Source organism: Anabas testudineus, chromosome 8, assembly GCF_900324465.2.
Source record: "Anabas testudineus chromosome 8, fAnaTes1.2, whole genome shotgun sequence".
Classification (NCBI taxonomy): Eukaryota; Metazoa; Chordata; class Actinopteri; order Anabantiformes; family Anabantidae; genus Anabas; species Anabas testudineus.
This window is the reverse complement of record NC_046617.1, coordinates 3,564,957-3,578,613: the sequence shown is the minus strand read 5'-3', so window position 1 is coordinate 3,578,613 and position 13,657 is coordinate 3,564,957. Positions and strand designations below refer to the sequence as shown.

At 37.3% G+C, this 13,657-nt stretch overlaps 1 protein-coding gene across 4 annotated transcripts in view; it reads right to left on the bottom strand.

Moving 5' to 3' along the window:
• LOC113153524 (thyroid hormone receptor alpha) overlaps positions 1–13,657 on the bottom strand; it is a 68,648-nt gene that overhangs the window by 43,079 nt on the left and 11,912 nt on the right. For all 4 annotated transcript variants that reach the window (XM_026347211.1, XM_026347226.1, XM_026347203.1 and 1 more), the window contains one exon: positions 1,985–3,136. The gene's annotated coding sequence lies outside the window, so the exon portion shown is untranslated. The remainder of the gene's footprint in view (positions 1–1,984; positions 3,137–13,657) is intronic.

The following is a 13,657-nucleotide window of genomic DNA, read 5'->3' as shown; positions in this document are numbered from 1 at the left end:
CATAAAATTGCAAGTTCAGTGTCGTAAAGATGAACCACTAAAGTTACCTAATACCTGCACTTATACACATATATCATTTAAAGTAAAGATTAAAAAACATAAAAACTAATAATTATGAAAGCACTCAGTGGGTACTCATGTTTAAAACATTCAGTAAGGAATTCTGTAGGAAGACTGTATTTGTTCCTATTCTAGATGATAAAGACCTCACTGAATATGCACACACAACTAAAGAGTCTAAGAAAGCTCCTGAATTACTTATTCAATATTCCCATTTCATATACCTGTACACATAAGAATCCACAAAACAAGATAATGACGTGTGGCAGTAAAGCAACTTTGTGCCTTAACAATATGTGTTAATACACATACTTCCACCATCTGACAGGTATGTCTGCACTTAAGAGCCAGCCAGCCAGCCAGCCAGTCACACACACACACACACACACACACACACACACACACACACACACACACACACACACACACACACACACACACACACACACACACACACACACACACACTTGTGTTTCTGCTTGTACTGACAGAAATGAGCAGATGATCTGATGGCTGACAGAGTACACATTGTATATATCACTGCGTATCCGAACTGCAGCTTGTGGGGGAAGGCTGTGCATTACCATGGTAACACAAAGTAGAGGGTGGGAACAAGTTGTGGAGAAATGTGAGGAGACTATCAATGATGGAGGGTCACAGACACCACATCAGCCACAACATTAAGACTCAATGGTGATTAAAATGTTGAGGCAAACAGGTACATTTTTAACATTGGCCATAATTATCCAGAGTGAGAACACACAGTACATTATAATAATATTAAGTGTTACCTTATTAATCCGAAAATCGTTGTGGATAGGCAGCTGCATTTTATGCACAAAGGGCTCAGGAATACTTCTACATGTTTCCCGGAATCAGGGGAGGGGGGTGTAGGTGCGGAGGGACCGGGAATCCAACCACCAACCCTGGGGTTCATAGACGACTGCCCTACCTAACTGAGCCACGGTCGCCCCAGATTATAAGGAGCAAATATTAATTGATGGGTGTTGAATACATTTCATATACAGTAGTTACTGTGATCAAGTCAGTTACCGTTGCCTTAGTCCTCTGTAGCAACCAGTATTACTAAGTTATTTTAGCCTGCATACTCAAGCGCTGATCCCTTCACTACTCACCACTTAAATTTTTGCCAAAGCCAACTGGTCCGTTCAAAAGCATGGCTGTCTAACTGTAAGTAACCAAAGAGCATTCAGACAGTATTCAGACTCCATTCAATTGTTTTAATTTTCTTCACTTATTTCTCATTATTCTACACTCAGTAACACATTGTGTCAAAGTGAAAACAGAATTTTAGAAATGTTTGCAAATGTATGAAAAAAGAAAAACAGAAATCTCATTGACCCTTTGCCACACTTGAAGCTTATGTGCTTCCCATTATCATTGCTGACATATTATAGAAATTGACTTTTGTCTTAGAACATTGCATTAAATGTTCTCAACTTTACCACCAGTTGATTTTAAATGTTTGTGTAACTTTTTCCTTATAGTCGTCAAAGCGAACTTTACAACCACTAATATGAACCAACTAAAGCATAAATCCTAAATCTAGACTAAGTTAAGACTAAGTTAACATATCATTTAGTGTTGCTTCAAGTCTGAAACTTCTTCAAAACTTCTATCTTCAGCCAACAGTCTTCTGAATTTTGGTTAGAGGTTTGTTTGATTGAGATATCACTGTAGGAAATTTCAAATTCAGTTAATGACCTTTACGGCAAAGCGCTCCTTCTATCTCTGCTAATACCCGGTCTGTCGCCAGACTGTATCATCTAATAAGGCAGAAATGCCATAAAATGTCAGTTGGTGACACAAAGATATGAAAAATATGAAACCCAAATGTATATTTCATTTACTCATTATTATTAAGGAGAAGAAACAAGCACAAAAATAAGGAAAAGGAACTCACCACTGCATTCGTAATGCTTTTTCATGTCCCTTTCTCTTCACTGTCACACAATATGAATCTTCTCAGTGTTTACTCTTTTTAATTTCCAGGGTTCCACCAGGAAGTTCTTTATTCTTTGTGGTTTGCCTTAATAGTAGGAATCGTTTTTGAGGCTCCGAAGATCTCGTGTTGCTCTGCAGGTAGCTTTCCTTCTCTGGAGGCCTTGCAGGTTGAAGAGTATGCTCAAGGCCTGGAGGAGTTGTATCTGTGATCTTTGAAGGTTTACTAGACAATTGTTATTTATACTACTGCTTAGATCACGTGACTTATGATATGACGTATGATGTTACTTTGCTAAGAAGCAAAAGAGGTGAAGTGTTTTCCCCTGAGTGTTTCTGCTTCTTCTGAGGCCTCCTTTACTATGTTACTACAGTCCAGCCTCTAAGGCAAATAAAAGATGCTGGAGTGAGTTTTCTATTGGGTAAATTTAACACCAGGAAAGTGAATGTTTTTTTTTTGTTTTTTTAAACTTCCCTCCTGGTTCCTTGAATGTCTACTGAGGTATATTGACTGTAGTTGACTGCTAAGTAAACTGTTTGGACGAGTGAGGGTATTCTGAATGTGCTGTTTCCTTTCTGGCAACGTGACCCTTTTCCTTCAGGTAATAACTAGTCCAAGTCCAGGCTACAAGTGTGGATCAGCACACTTTAGGTAGTGAGCAGGTCTGAGCTGGTGGGTGGTAAGAGGTTCAAGGTCACTGCTGGCTGTCACAGATGCAGCAAGGAGAGCTTGAGAGGCAATACAGGTTTTCATTTTAAGAGCATTGAGAGGTCACAGGTATTGTTTGCTCTGTGTTCCAGACACTGGGTTGGCAGTGGGAGACACTCCCTGAGGTAAATGGAGAATTCTTGCATTAAAGGAGAAAAGAGGAACTGCTATTGAACTATTTCAGTCCTTTTCTATTTCTCTGGGAGGTAGAAAGCAGCAGAGGTTCTTTCTGATTGGCTCAGAACAAGAGGGGAGGAAACCAGGAGGCAAAACTGAGGTGTATCAATCTTGAGTATTGTTATGTCTTTTGAAAAATAATGCTGCTGGTACAACAATGTCCATCTGAAAAGTGATGCTTTATTCTGCCTCCTAACATGAAAAGGAAGGTTTCTTCAGGGACTTCATCTATGGAAGAACAAACATAAAGATGAGTTAGAATATGGAGACAGGATCTCATTCTCATTATTAATATTCTTGGATTATAAGAGTGCATCTTTGGTGATTCTGAGTCTTGAGTCCTACATGAGTAGTGGGATTTAGTGACTTCAGAACAGAGGATCATAGATGGCTACTTTATATACTATAACTATATATGCAACTATATATGACTACTGTAGGTACTTGATTAAAAAACAATATAATAATGGTATAATTATTTTTGAGGTGATGATAGAACGAGGGATTATAATTCATCCTTTTAACCAATAAGTTAAAAAGAATGATGTACAATACAGGCAGCTGTAGAATACCAGAAATTCATCCTCGGTGTCAGGATGAATAAAAAAACACAAGCTAATAGTTGGTTGGCAGAAAGTTAGATGTGAGAGTAGATATGTTATGACTTTTTAATGTTAATTTTGCATGATGCTGTTTAAATGTAGGAATTTCAAATGGTTAAAGGTAAGAAACATGTTGGTTTTCTTTTTATTCCGCTAATGGGATTTCGATACACTCCATTGTCTACCTATGAAAATATTATTTTCAGCCTATCCCAGCTGTTTTTGGGCGAGAGGCAGGGTACACTGAGGACAGGTTGCTAGTCTATCTCAGGGTTGACATACAGAGAAAGACAACCATTCACATTCACATCAAAACCCCCCCTTAACCCTAACATGTATGTCTTTAAACAGTGGGTGGAAGCCAGAGTACCCCGAGAAACCTTTGTGGTGTGTGTGTGTGTGTGTGTAAATTTTGCATTGAGAACTTGCACACTGGTAAATATATTGTATAAGATTGTGAAAGGTCATTAGAAATCTGTAAAAGAATAACTTGCATTAAAAAAAAGATCATGTCTGTCTGGTTATTCTCAAACATGAAAAAAAGATCTAATTTAAATGTGGCCGCCCCAACCATGTTTGTTTTGATGTCACAGCTTTGCTTTGTAGATCACCTGCAAATGCTAGGTCTGGTTGGCAAGTTACTATCACTAATCTTTGACATTAGAGATGAGGTAGGAAACCAAAAAGGAATGTTATCCTCTAAGCATCAATAAACTATCACAATGCTGACTTGTCTTTTTACTATTAAGAGACTGGCATACTGACCTAGAACATCATTTATGTATGTGTTTGCCTGCATGTGCGCACAGGCTCTTGGCATGGGATCTGTCTCTGTATTTGGCAGGAGATTGTGATGAGGTCATACTCTACTGTTATCTAGGGCAATGTTTTGTCATGTCTCTTTTCTCCTATGATTTGGTTGTCGATGGATCTGCAGCTTACAAAACATCCACCAACCTGCCTTCACAGGCTGTACAAGAAGAACTATGGGTTCTTAAGACACTGTATATTTTTTGAAATGAAAACATAAGAGCATAATCTGTGAATAAAATTGAAAATGTTTTTTTTTTTTTGTCTCTTCAAATGCATATGTACAATTTTTATGTGCTTGGCACTTCAGAATGCTGTGATATCAGAGCAGTGTATTCACTGAGTGAGAAGCTATATAGTGCATACTGTGTGAATCTATAGAGCAAAAGACTAGGAAAGGACATACAATCCCATGTAACTGGTGAAGCCTGTTTAGCAATTCAGTGTGTTGTCTAGTTTGATGGCACTAAGCCATTGCAAAAGTCTGATAACATCACAGCACTGGGTGCGGCATGGTGGTATGAGTTTTGAATATTTCTCTGACAATGTTCATGTCTGACTGACATTCCCACCTTTGAAAACCAACTAATCTTTCCTTATTAACTGAGGGATATCAAAACAACATGCACGGACAGATGAGGCACATATTGTCTCTTCAAAACATTCAAGTGAAACAGTCCCTGTAAATACACAAACTACTATGATATCATTGTTGATATAGACATTAAAAATAAAAGGATTTCACTATGCAAAAATACAGTATTTAATGATTATTTATCATATGTTACTCTTTAATTTGTTTTAATAATAGAATAAATTCATACAGCAATGGCTCTTAAACTGGAAAGTATGCCCTAGAGACATGGTAGTAATTTATTACAGTAGCTAAAAAAACAAATCGTTTTCATGCTTATATAGGATCGGCAGATATACACACTGTATATACTGTTTGCATATTCTTAACTAGGTTTTAGTAATTCCCAAACAACTTTCCCAGAAAAAAACACAATTTAATTTGGCACTAGTTATAGGCACAATATACACATTGTTTATTTGTTTCAATTCCATGACAAAACAAGTAACACAACAAACCGACTATAAAGTCGACCCTCTTCACTTTCTGTAAAGACCTTAACACTTTGGATGCACAATGGAACCCTAAATGACTATTACAGAGGTTAAATTAGCATTTTTCATGTAGCCGACTATGCCTTTCTCTTTTTTCTACATCTCATTAAAATCAGCTTCCATTGACCATTTTTTGCAGTATAAATGATTAAAAATACACCTGTGGTGTAAATGCAGCAAAGAAAAAAACAAAAAAAACAAAAACAAAAGGCTCAATTTAAAGAACTCCTTTTCTAGAAATATGTTGATGAGTGCTCTTTAGGTCAAATAGGAAAAGAGTAGGTATCACTGCTGCCTTCTTACTGTTATATTTTTACACATGTACATGTAACATGTACCAGAAAGAAAAAAAGAGCAACAACTAAAGACATTGACCTTTAAGTGGTAAATACAGTGTCTATAGAATCTACATAGAGTTTGAATGTACAGATGCGAAGAAGGTGAGTAAGGGTTTAATGACAAGAACAGAAGCTGATCTACAGGACAGCATGCACTGCAGACAGAGTAGCATGTCTGATTATCACTCCAGTCAGAATCTAGTCAGACTGTAGTTATAATTTGAATTTTGCAGTAATGTCATACAGATGAGGTATCCCTCTGGTATAACAGGTCATTAATGACAAATTCTTCATAAAATCTACATAAAATGCTCAGAAGAGACAAAAAAAAAAAAAAAATGACTCCTGCTTTTTAGATTGTAATGACAGAGTGAAGATGGTTGAAAATCATTAAAATATTATCCACAGGACATCTGAAAGAGTGGATAGGAGGCTTGTGCTGTTTGCTTTAAGACAAACATGCAGCTTCACAGGAAATCAATGTTTTATTTAATCAGTTTTTGTTTTTGTGTATGCGATATTTGCTTTGTTTTTCACGCTCCACTGATTCCATAACAGCAAAAGTGGTTTATTAAAGCAGGCACGTCCACCTGATCTGCATAATTCAATTACAGCCACTTTAAAGCATTGGTGTCAGAATATATTTGTGAGCTACAATCCCCATGTCAACATGTAGTCTAATCTAATATTATATAATTAATTTAAAATGTATTTTAGATCTGTAAAACAGCATATCAAATATTGTGTTTTTATTGTATTCAAAGCTAATATCTTAAAATGAATTTTATATATAATAATATATATATATACATTTATATAATAAATCAAATCCAGAGCTGTATTTAGTGATTTCAACATCCCAATTTTGGGTGTAGCTATAAACAAAACAGATAGTTGTACAAGTGTGGTTGCTTTCTTAAAATTTGTTTTTTTTTTATTTGTTTAAATTAATTTGCAATGGTTAAGTACTCAGAAACAATAATGTTGATCTGGGAAAACAGAAAGAACCAATGCCATTCCAGCACTCTACTAAAGAAAGGCCACAGCACTGGCAAGTAGACTAAGGAGATATACCCAAGAGGCAGAAGCTAAACAAGACCAATGACCCGGCCAAGGTATAATCCCAGCTACAATGCAATAATCCAGGAAGAGCATTACCAACAAAAGTATGAACCAAACAGTACTGGAAGCCATATAAAAGGAAGAGAAGACACATATTCTCAATGCCTAGTAGGTCCAGGATCTGGCAGCAGACCACAGGAATACCAACAATATAACCTCATGTCTACAAAGTTACAGTTCCACGTGAACCAGTACGTGAGGAGAGATCAAAAGTTCTACAACGCAATGCTACACACAGGTATCTTGCAATGCCTAACACTGCAGTTTCCTTCTGGGATTAATAAGGTTTTTGGAATTTTGTACTGAATTTGAATGTTTAAGTCAATGAGACTGGAAAAAACATCATTAAGGGCAAAACCAGACAACTGTAAAAGTGACCATCAAGTGCGGCATTTCGCCAAGGTGATTCATGATCTCCACTGTTTTGCAAAGGCCTGAAACACCTCAGTTGCATCATCACAAGAAGTGGGTACAGGAACAAGTTCAACAGTGGCATTACCATTATCTAAATCCTCTACATCTAAGGTGTCAAACTCGTGGGCTACGGGCCAATTGCGGCCCACGGGATGATAGTTTCTCTCTCTGACAAAATAAATTAAAGTGATGCGTATGCGCCGGGATAAAAGAAAAGTAAGGAATGCAATACAGCCTAAGGTAGTCTGCAGTTACATAGCGACACCTGTCCATCGGCAATAACAGTCCCCGGTAACCCAAACCAATTATAGGGTCGCACCGTTATTTTACTTTTACTTACTCACTGATGATCATCTTCAAGCCATACTGAGGGTCTTAACTGCTTCCTCCCTCAAGCCAAATGTGGCTCGGCTATGCGAGAGGAAGCGCTGCCAGGTGTCTAGCAGCAAGGAGTAGGCAAGAGAAGCCATGTTCAGAAAAACTGTTTATGTTCTTCAATGTTCAATTCATGTTCAGGAAAATTCCTGCTCAGAAGAAGGTGAAAAAGGGGAAAGTGGCTAAGAATGATGTCAGGGGGCTACGCAGTAGACATACAGACCACAGTACCTTGGTATCCCAGAGTCACACAATACCAAGAGCCAGTTTGATAACTTCTTTTGAGACATTCAAAGGTGGATTTGCTGACATGTTTTTTATTGTCTTTATGCATGATCCAAGTGCCTTGAGCTATACACATATACACAGATTCTATTCTTCTTCTATTATTATTCTTACATTTTAATTATTATACTTTTTTACTGTTCCAATGTTTGCCATTGGTCAGTGTTCCACTATTATGAACTTAAGTGTCTAACTTAGCTATTAGAGTTACATTTTGTAGCTTGACTCAGAACTCAAGTGCTGATGCATTATAATGACAATAAAATGACAATAAAATAAATATTTCTAAATATTTAAATACTTCTATAGAAGTATTAATTATTCTACCTGAATTCTATTTTTGTAGCACTGATTATTTTAATTTATCAAATGGCATATTCTCTGTAACAGAATGTGACTTTTAATTGGCTTATATTAATTGTACAATTGTATTGTACTTACACATGTGTATGAATTGGCAATTTCAGAGTGAATACTTTACTAGGTCATATAAATTAATAACAACAATAGTTGGTGTATACCATGTAGAGATATTTATGCAATAACTGTACATAAGCAATTACTGATACTGTAGACTTGAAGAGCTTTAAACCGAATGTAACAATATACATCTCTGCCCACACCCTGGATATCTGTCTCTCAGATGAGGGTCAATATTTTCTGGGTGAGGTGACTGCAGACAGACTGCGGAACCAGGATGTGTCACACTGTATCGTCTCCTATATCAACACCTATACAGTTTGACCTCAGTGGAGGGTTACACAAGCAGGCCACACAAGGGTCATGTATAGTATGAGGACAAAGAGACAAGCATGGGGAAATGCATAAAGACTCATTGATGGCACACACACACACACACACACACAACCCACTTGTCAGACTTTGAGCAGTATGGGTGACCTTGGATGCCAGCAGCTGAGCCAAGACCAGAACAAAGAGGATGGTGGGGGGAAGACAGCAGCAAGGTTGGCAGGAGAGAGGGGAGGAGAGTCAGATGAGCCAAAAATATGGACAGATAATTTTGAGACAAAAAAAAAAAAAAAGAGAGACACGTGATAGGAGGTTTTGGAGAAATCAAGCAGGGGGAAGTTGAGAAGGAATGAGAAGAGAAGGGAGGACAGGACAGGACAGGACAGGGAGAAAGTGTAGTGTGGAGATGTATAAATCTTTACATGGTTGGAGAGAAACGATGAAAACTGAATCCTGTGCAAGTTACCAAACACTTTTAGCACTGACAGCCAGAACAACTCCATCATTTTTGTGAAACAGACGACATTCATATTTTCACATGGCCACACAAAGATCATAGAGCTTTCATATCCAGAAGACATGGTTAAATGGTGAGGAAGAACCCTAACCCTAACCCAAGAAGAGATTAAGGACAATACCATGTACACTGATCACTGAGCTCTTTCATAATGACCATGTGTGTCGATGGCATTTGTGGATTCTGCCATTAACCAACAGCTAACAGAGTAGTGGAGAACACAAAATTGAGGAAGGCAATTTATTCAATTCGTCTCTAGCAGACTGGAAAGTTCCCTCAAAACTATCTGCGGAAGGGTTTGAATTTATTCATATACTGTAAAGCTACTGCCATAAAAATGTTACCTTTCTTTTTTTATGGCAAAAAATTGTAAATCTGTTGCCATATTTTTATTTTATTTAAGTGAATGAAGATGAACGGATGGTTCAATTGTCAGCCATCATTTTTATTTCCAAATATTTCTTAAAAACTAGATGAAGGCACAAAGAGTGACTGTTATTACTTTCAGTACCTATTCATTAAAATGTACTCTAATACTACTGTAATTAGTTGGCTGTCAAACACTCATAAATTCAGCAGAGGGCAATGATTTAAATGCCATCACTCCACTAATGAGTATTTCTTACTGGTTCAGAAATTTAACAGCCCAATGTTTTTGTCGTCCTCAGTAACTGATGGCCACTGAGCAACTTCATATTTAGGAAGTTTAGGAACAGGAACATGCTGAACTTAATTTTGACACCATCTGAAGGTCATATACTTCCCATAACCACATTTTCATCAGCTACAGTGGGAATATCTGTTTTAGTCAAATGTCCACTTCTTTATTTCCTGTCTTGTCAACACTTTCACCCCCTTGTTAAAAATTCCAATCCAGCTGCATTCATTTGTCTTTTCAAGAGGCTAATAACCCTTTTAGCAAATCAGTACCCAGTCTTCTAGCCAAACGCGCATTAGCTCTGCTAATTGTCCAGTGTTGTTTTTTTAGCTACAGCTATCCCTGTAACAGTGACACTGCAACATGTACAAAAACCTCTTACCAACACAACCATTCTGCTTCGGTTGGTTCAGAGATCAGTTCCATTTTTGAAAGCACAAAACACAATCCAGCTGTTAGGGTTAGGGTTGTTTCATAAACATGGCTAACACATATTTAGCCAACTTATTTTCCACAGAGTGCAGTATTTGATGTATTCAAGGTCAGGGTTTTTGAAATTTAACCTGTGACTTTGCAAACTAATTTGACTGAATATGTGTGTTTAATGTTTAAATTTGTTGAACTCTGTACCCTTAGCCACATTAGCATTTCAACTTACATGGTGCAGCTTAGTGCAGTTTAGTCCCTTCTTATCAGCACTGTATCACTCAGACACAACATGTTTCATTTCCAACATCGTGGAAGCCATTAGACGTTGGAGATAGTGTTATGCAACTTTAGCAAAGATAGCAGAGACAATGTTATACATGTCAAAAGCACTTATTGTAAACTAGGTATCCCAAAATGGTTTTAACTGAATGACAATTAAGTCTTATGTTCTAATTTTTATTGTTATATTATTCCCCCAAGGCTAACTATCTATACAATAGCAATGCAGTTTCTTTATTTCCATTTCTTTCTACATACTGTACATCTCCACCTGCTCGGAATGCCAACTTTATTGGAACCAGTTTGCCTAGTCTTCTACTTTTTATGCCGTCATGAAATGCATATTTAAGTTCTTTTTAAAAAATGTCAACAGAAGTCATTCAATTCTTAACTGGAGAAAGGGTCAGGGTTAGGGGGAGCTGGAGCCAATACCAACTGTCACTGGGCAGGGTACACCTTGAATAGGTCACTATAGGTCTAGGTCTATCACAGAGCTGAGTGAAATCAAGAAATTCAAAAAAGTAGATCCACCACTGCTGTCAGTGTACATTTTATATTTGCAGTTGCTGAACAGCTCTGAAGAAGTTCGACTGCACATAAGCATGCTGTATGAGACATTTCAAAATGTCTCACAGGGTATATGGCATTAGTGTTTCTGATGGGGAAAACCTTGGACAGCCTTTTCTTAAAAAGCAAATCAAAAAGTAAATAATTCCCACAAAAAATGAAAACAACATTGAGAAGAAATGTTTTTCAGAAGTCAAAACCCAAACTGATATTCACCACAAACCAGGACAAATTAGATACAGGCGGGTAAATGTTTTTTACACATTCTCCATGTGCACTCACGCTTGAGGACATGTGGACTGTGTGTGTATTAGAACTTGAAAGTCAGGATTCCTCCCACAAAAAGAACATATGAAACACATTTACATTCGAGCTACCACGGCCTGAAGTTCACAAAGGAGGCATTTTTGTCAAGCATATAACATTTATTATGCATGCACAATTCACACTGTGCTCCTCATTGGAAAATTAGAAATGTTGTGACCTGTGGTTATGTAAGATATGATACTATGTTGAATGATAGATAATGATAGTGCTGATTATGGAAATACCATATATCATAGTCAGTCAGGCCATGTACAGTAGATCTCCAATTATGACTTTTGGGTGATTACAACCAACATTTTAAGTAACCATTAAACACTAAAACTACATTATCTGTACCACTTTAACTGACTGGACAAAAACCTTGGCGGAATCAAACTGGGTCATCACACAAATGTTGCAGTGCCCAAAGCAATGCCAACCTGAAAATGAGTTCACCCTGCGGTCAAATGCAGTTTTGACGTTAAACTCAATTATGCAGCACCAATGAAATAGGGAGTTCCAGGAGATGAAAGACTTTGGGGGGACGTTCACATTGGAACAATGTCTTGTCTTGTTGTCCACACGTATTTTCTGGGCCTCATGCCAGATTATCCAAACTTATGTCACAGCACTTTCTTGTTTTGTAAATGAGGCCTAGACCACAACAACAAATGACCAAGTCAGACCAAATTATGACATGTTGAGCCGGATGTGCGCAAACAACATGGTAACATGGAAACTTTTACATGATCAGTGAGGCTTTGAAATGGAGCCTTATAGCAATTAGCTTTAGCTACATAGCTCACTATGATTAACATTTGATTTAAGGATGCATGTTTATGATTATTTAATATAGGTTTTTCTAAACATATGTTTAGATGAATTGTCTTGCTGGCTTTCTTTTTTTTTCCCATACAAAGATGTTGTCAATTCAAGTACTACGTTTGACTTCACCAGAGCTCACAGCTCCCTCTCTGCTGGTGTCTGCTGTGGAGACTCTGAGACTCAACTGTCATTATACACTAAAGGATACATTGCACCAGAAACATTTTCAGATCTGCTGATCTTACTAATCTTCCTTCAACATCCAAAGAACTCAGAACCCAAATATTTGCTCATAATAGAGCCTGTATTGGTGATTAAATTCTACAGGATTAAAATAATCTTTACTTCAGATTCAAGTGTATTGTACAATGCTATAGGGTTTAAAGGTTGGTGGCACAGACACATCCTTGTTCTCTGAAATCCACTATCATCTCCACTGTCTTGAAAGCGTTGTGCTCCAGGTTGTTCATGCCGCACAATGACACATGATGGTCCATCTTACTTCTGGAAGCTGACTGGGTTGTCATCTCATAGATCATCAAACGGCAGAAGTGAGGTCATTCTATTTCTAATTCTGAATCTGGAGTAACACAGGCTTTGGCAATTCCTACACTTAAAGTATTTCCTAGGAGTGAAGAGCGAATTATGTGATGCAATAATGTTTACTTCTACGTTTGTAATTACATGAGCAAGTAGAAGTCACCTCCAGAATGGGTCTGACTAGTCTGTCCCGTCTGATAACAGCAGCTAAACTGATATTAACATTGCCCTGATGGTAAAACATCTGTCACTTGGAACAGAGAGAAGGCTGCTTCAAGTAATTTTAACATACATTACAGAAAGTGTGAGAAAGCATTATTCTGTATGGATGAGAACCTGTCAAAACAACAAAACCTTTGTGATGCTCATAGTTTAAAAACTTGATTCATGCTAATGTTAACTATCCCACACTAGTTGTTTTTAAGCGCAGAAATACTTGTGTTTTTAGCAGTTGCAAAACAGCTTCAGGTGAAATATCAACAACAACAACTATTTGCATATAACTCCCAAAAACCAAGACAGATTGTAATCAGAACAATATATAGCATATGTACAGTATGTATGTGCATATAGTAAGTCTGGCTAATTAAAATGAATGTAATTAAAATGTATCTCTAAATACAATACACAAAAGTGGGGCCAGAGAACACAGGGTTTATCCTGTAAACAAAATATTTTCTTCCAGAATAAAAACAGTTTCTAATTTCTGCGCTGATCCTTGACTCTCTAAGCAGAGAAGAAGTACTGTGTGCCAACCATTAATTTGTCTTTAGTCTACTGCATAGAAAAAATTACTTATGGGTT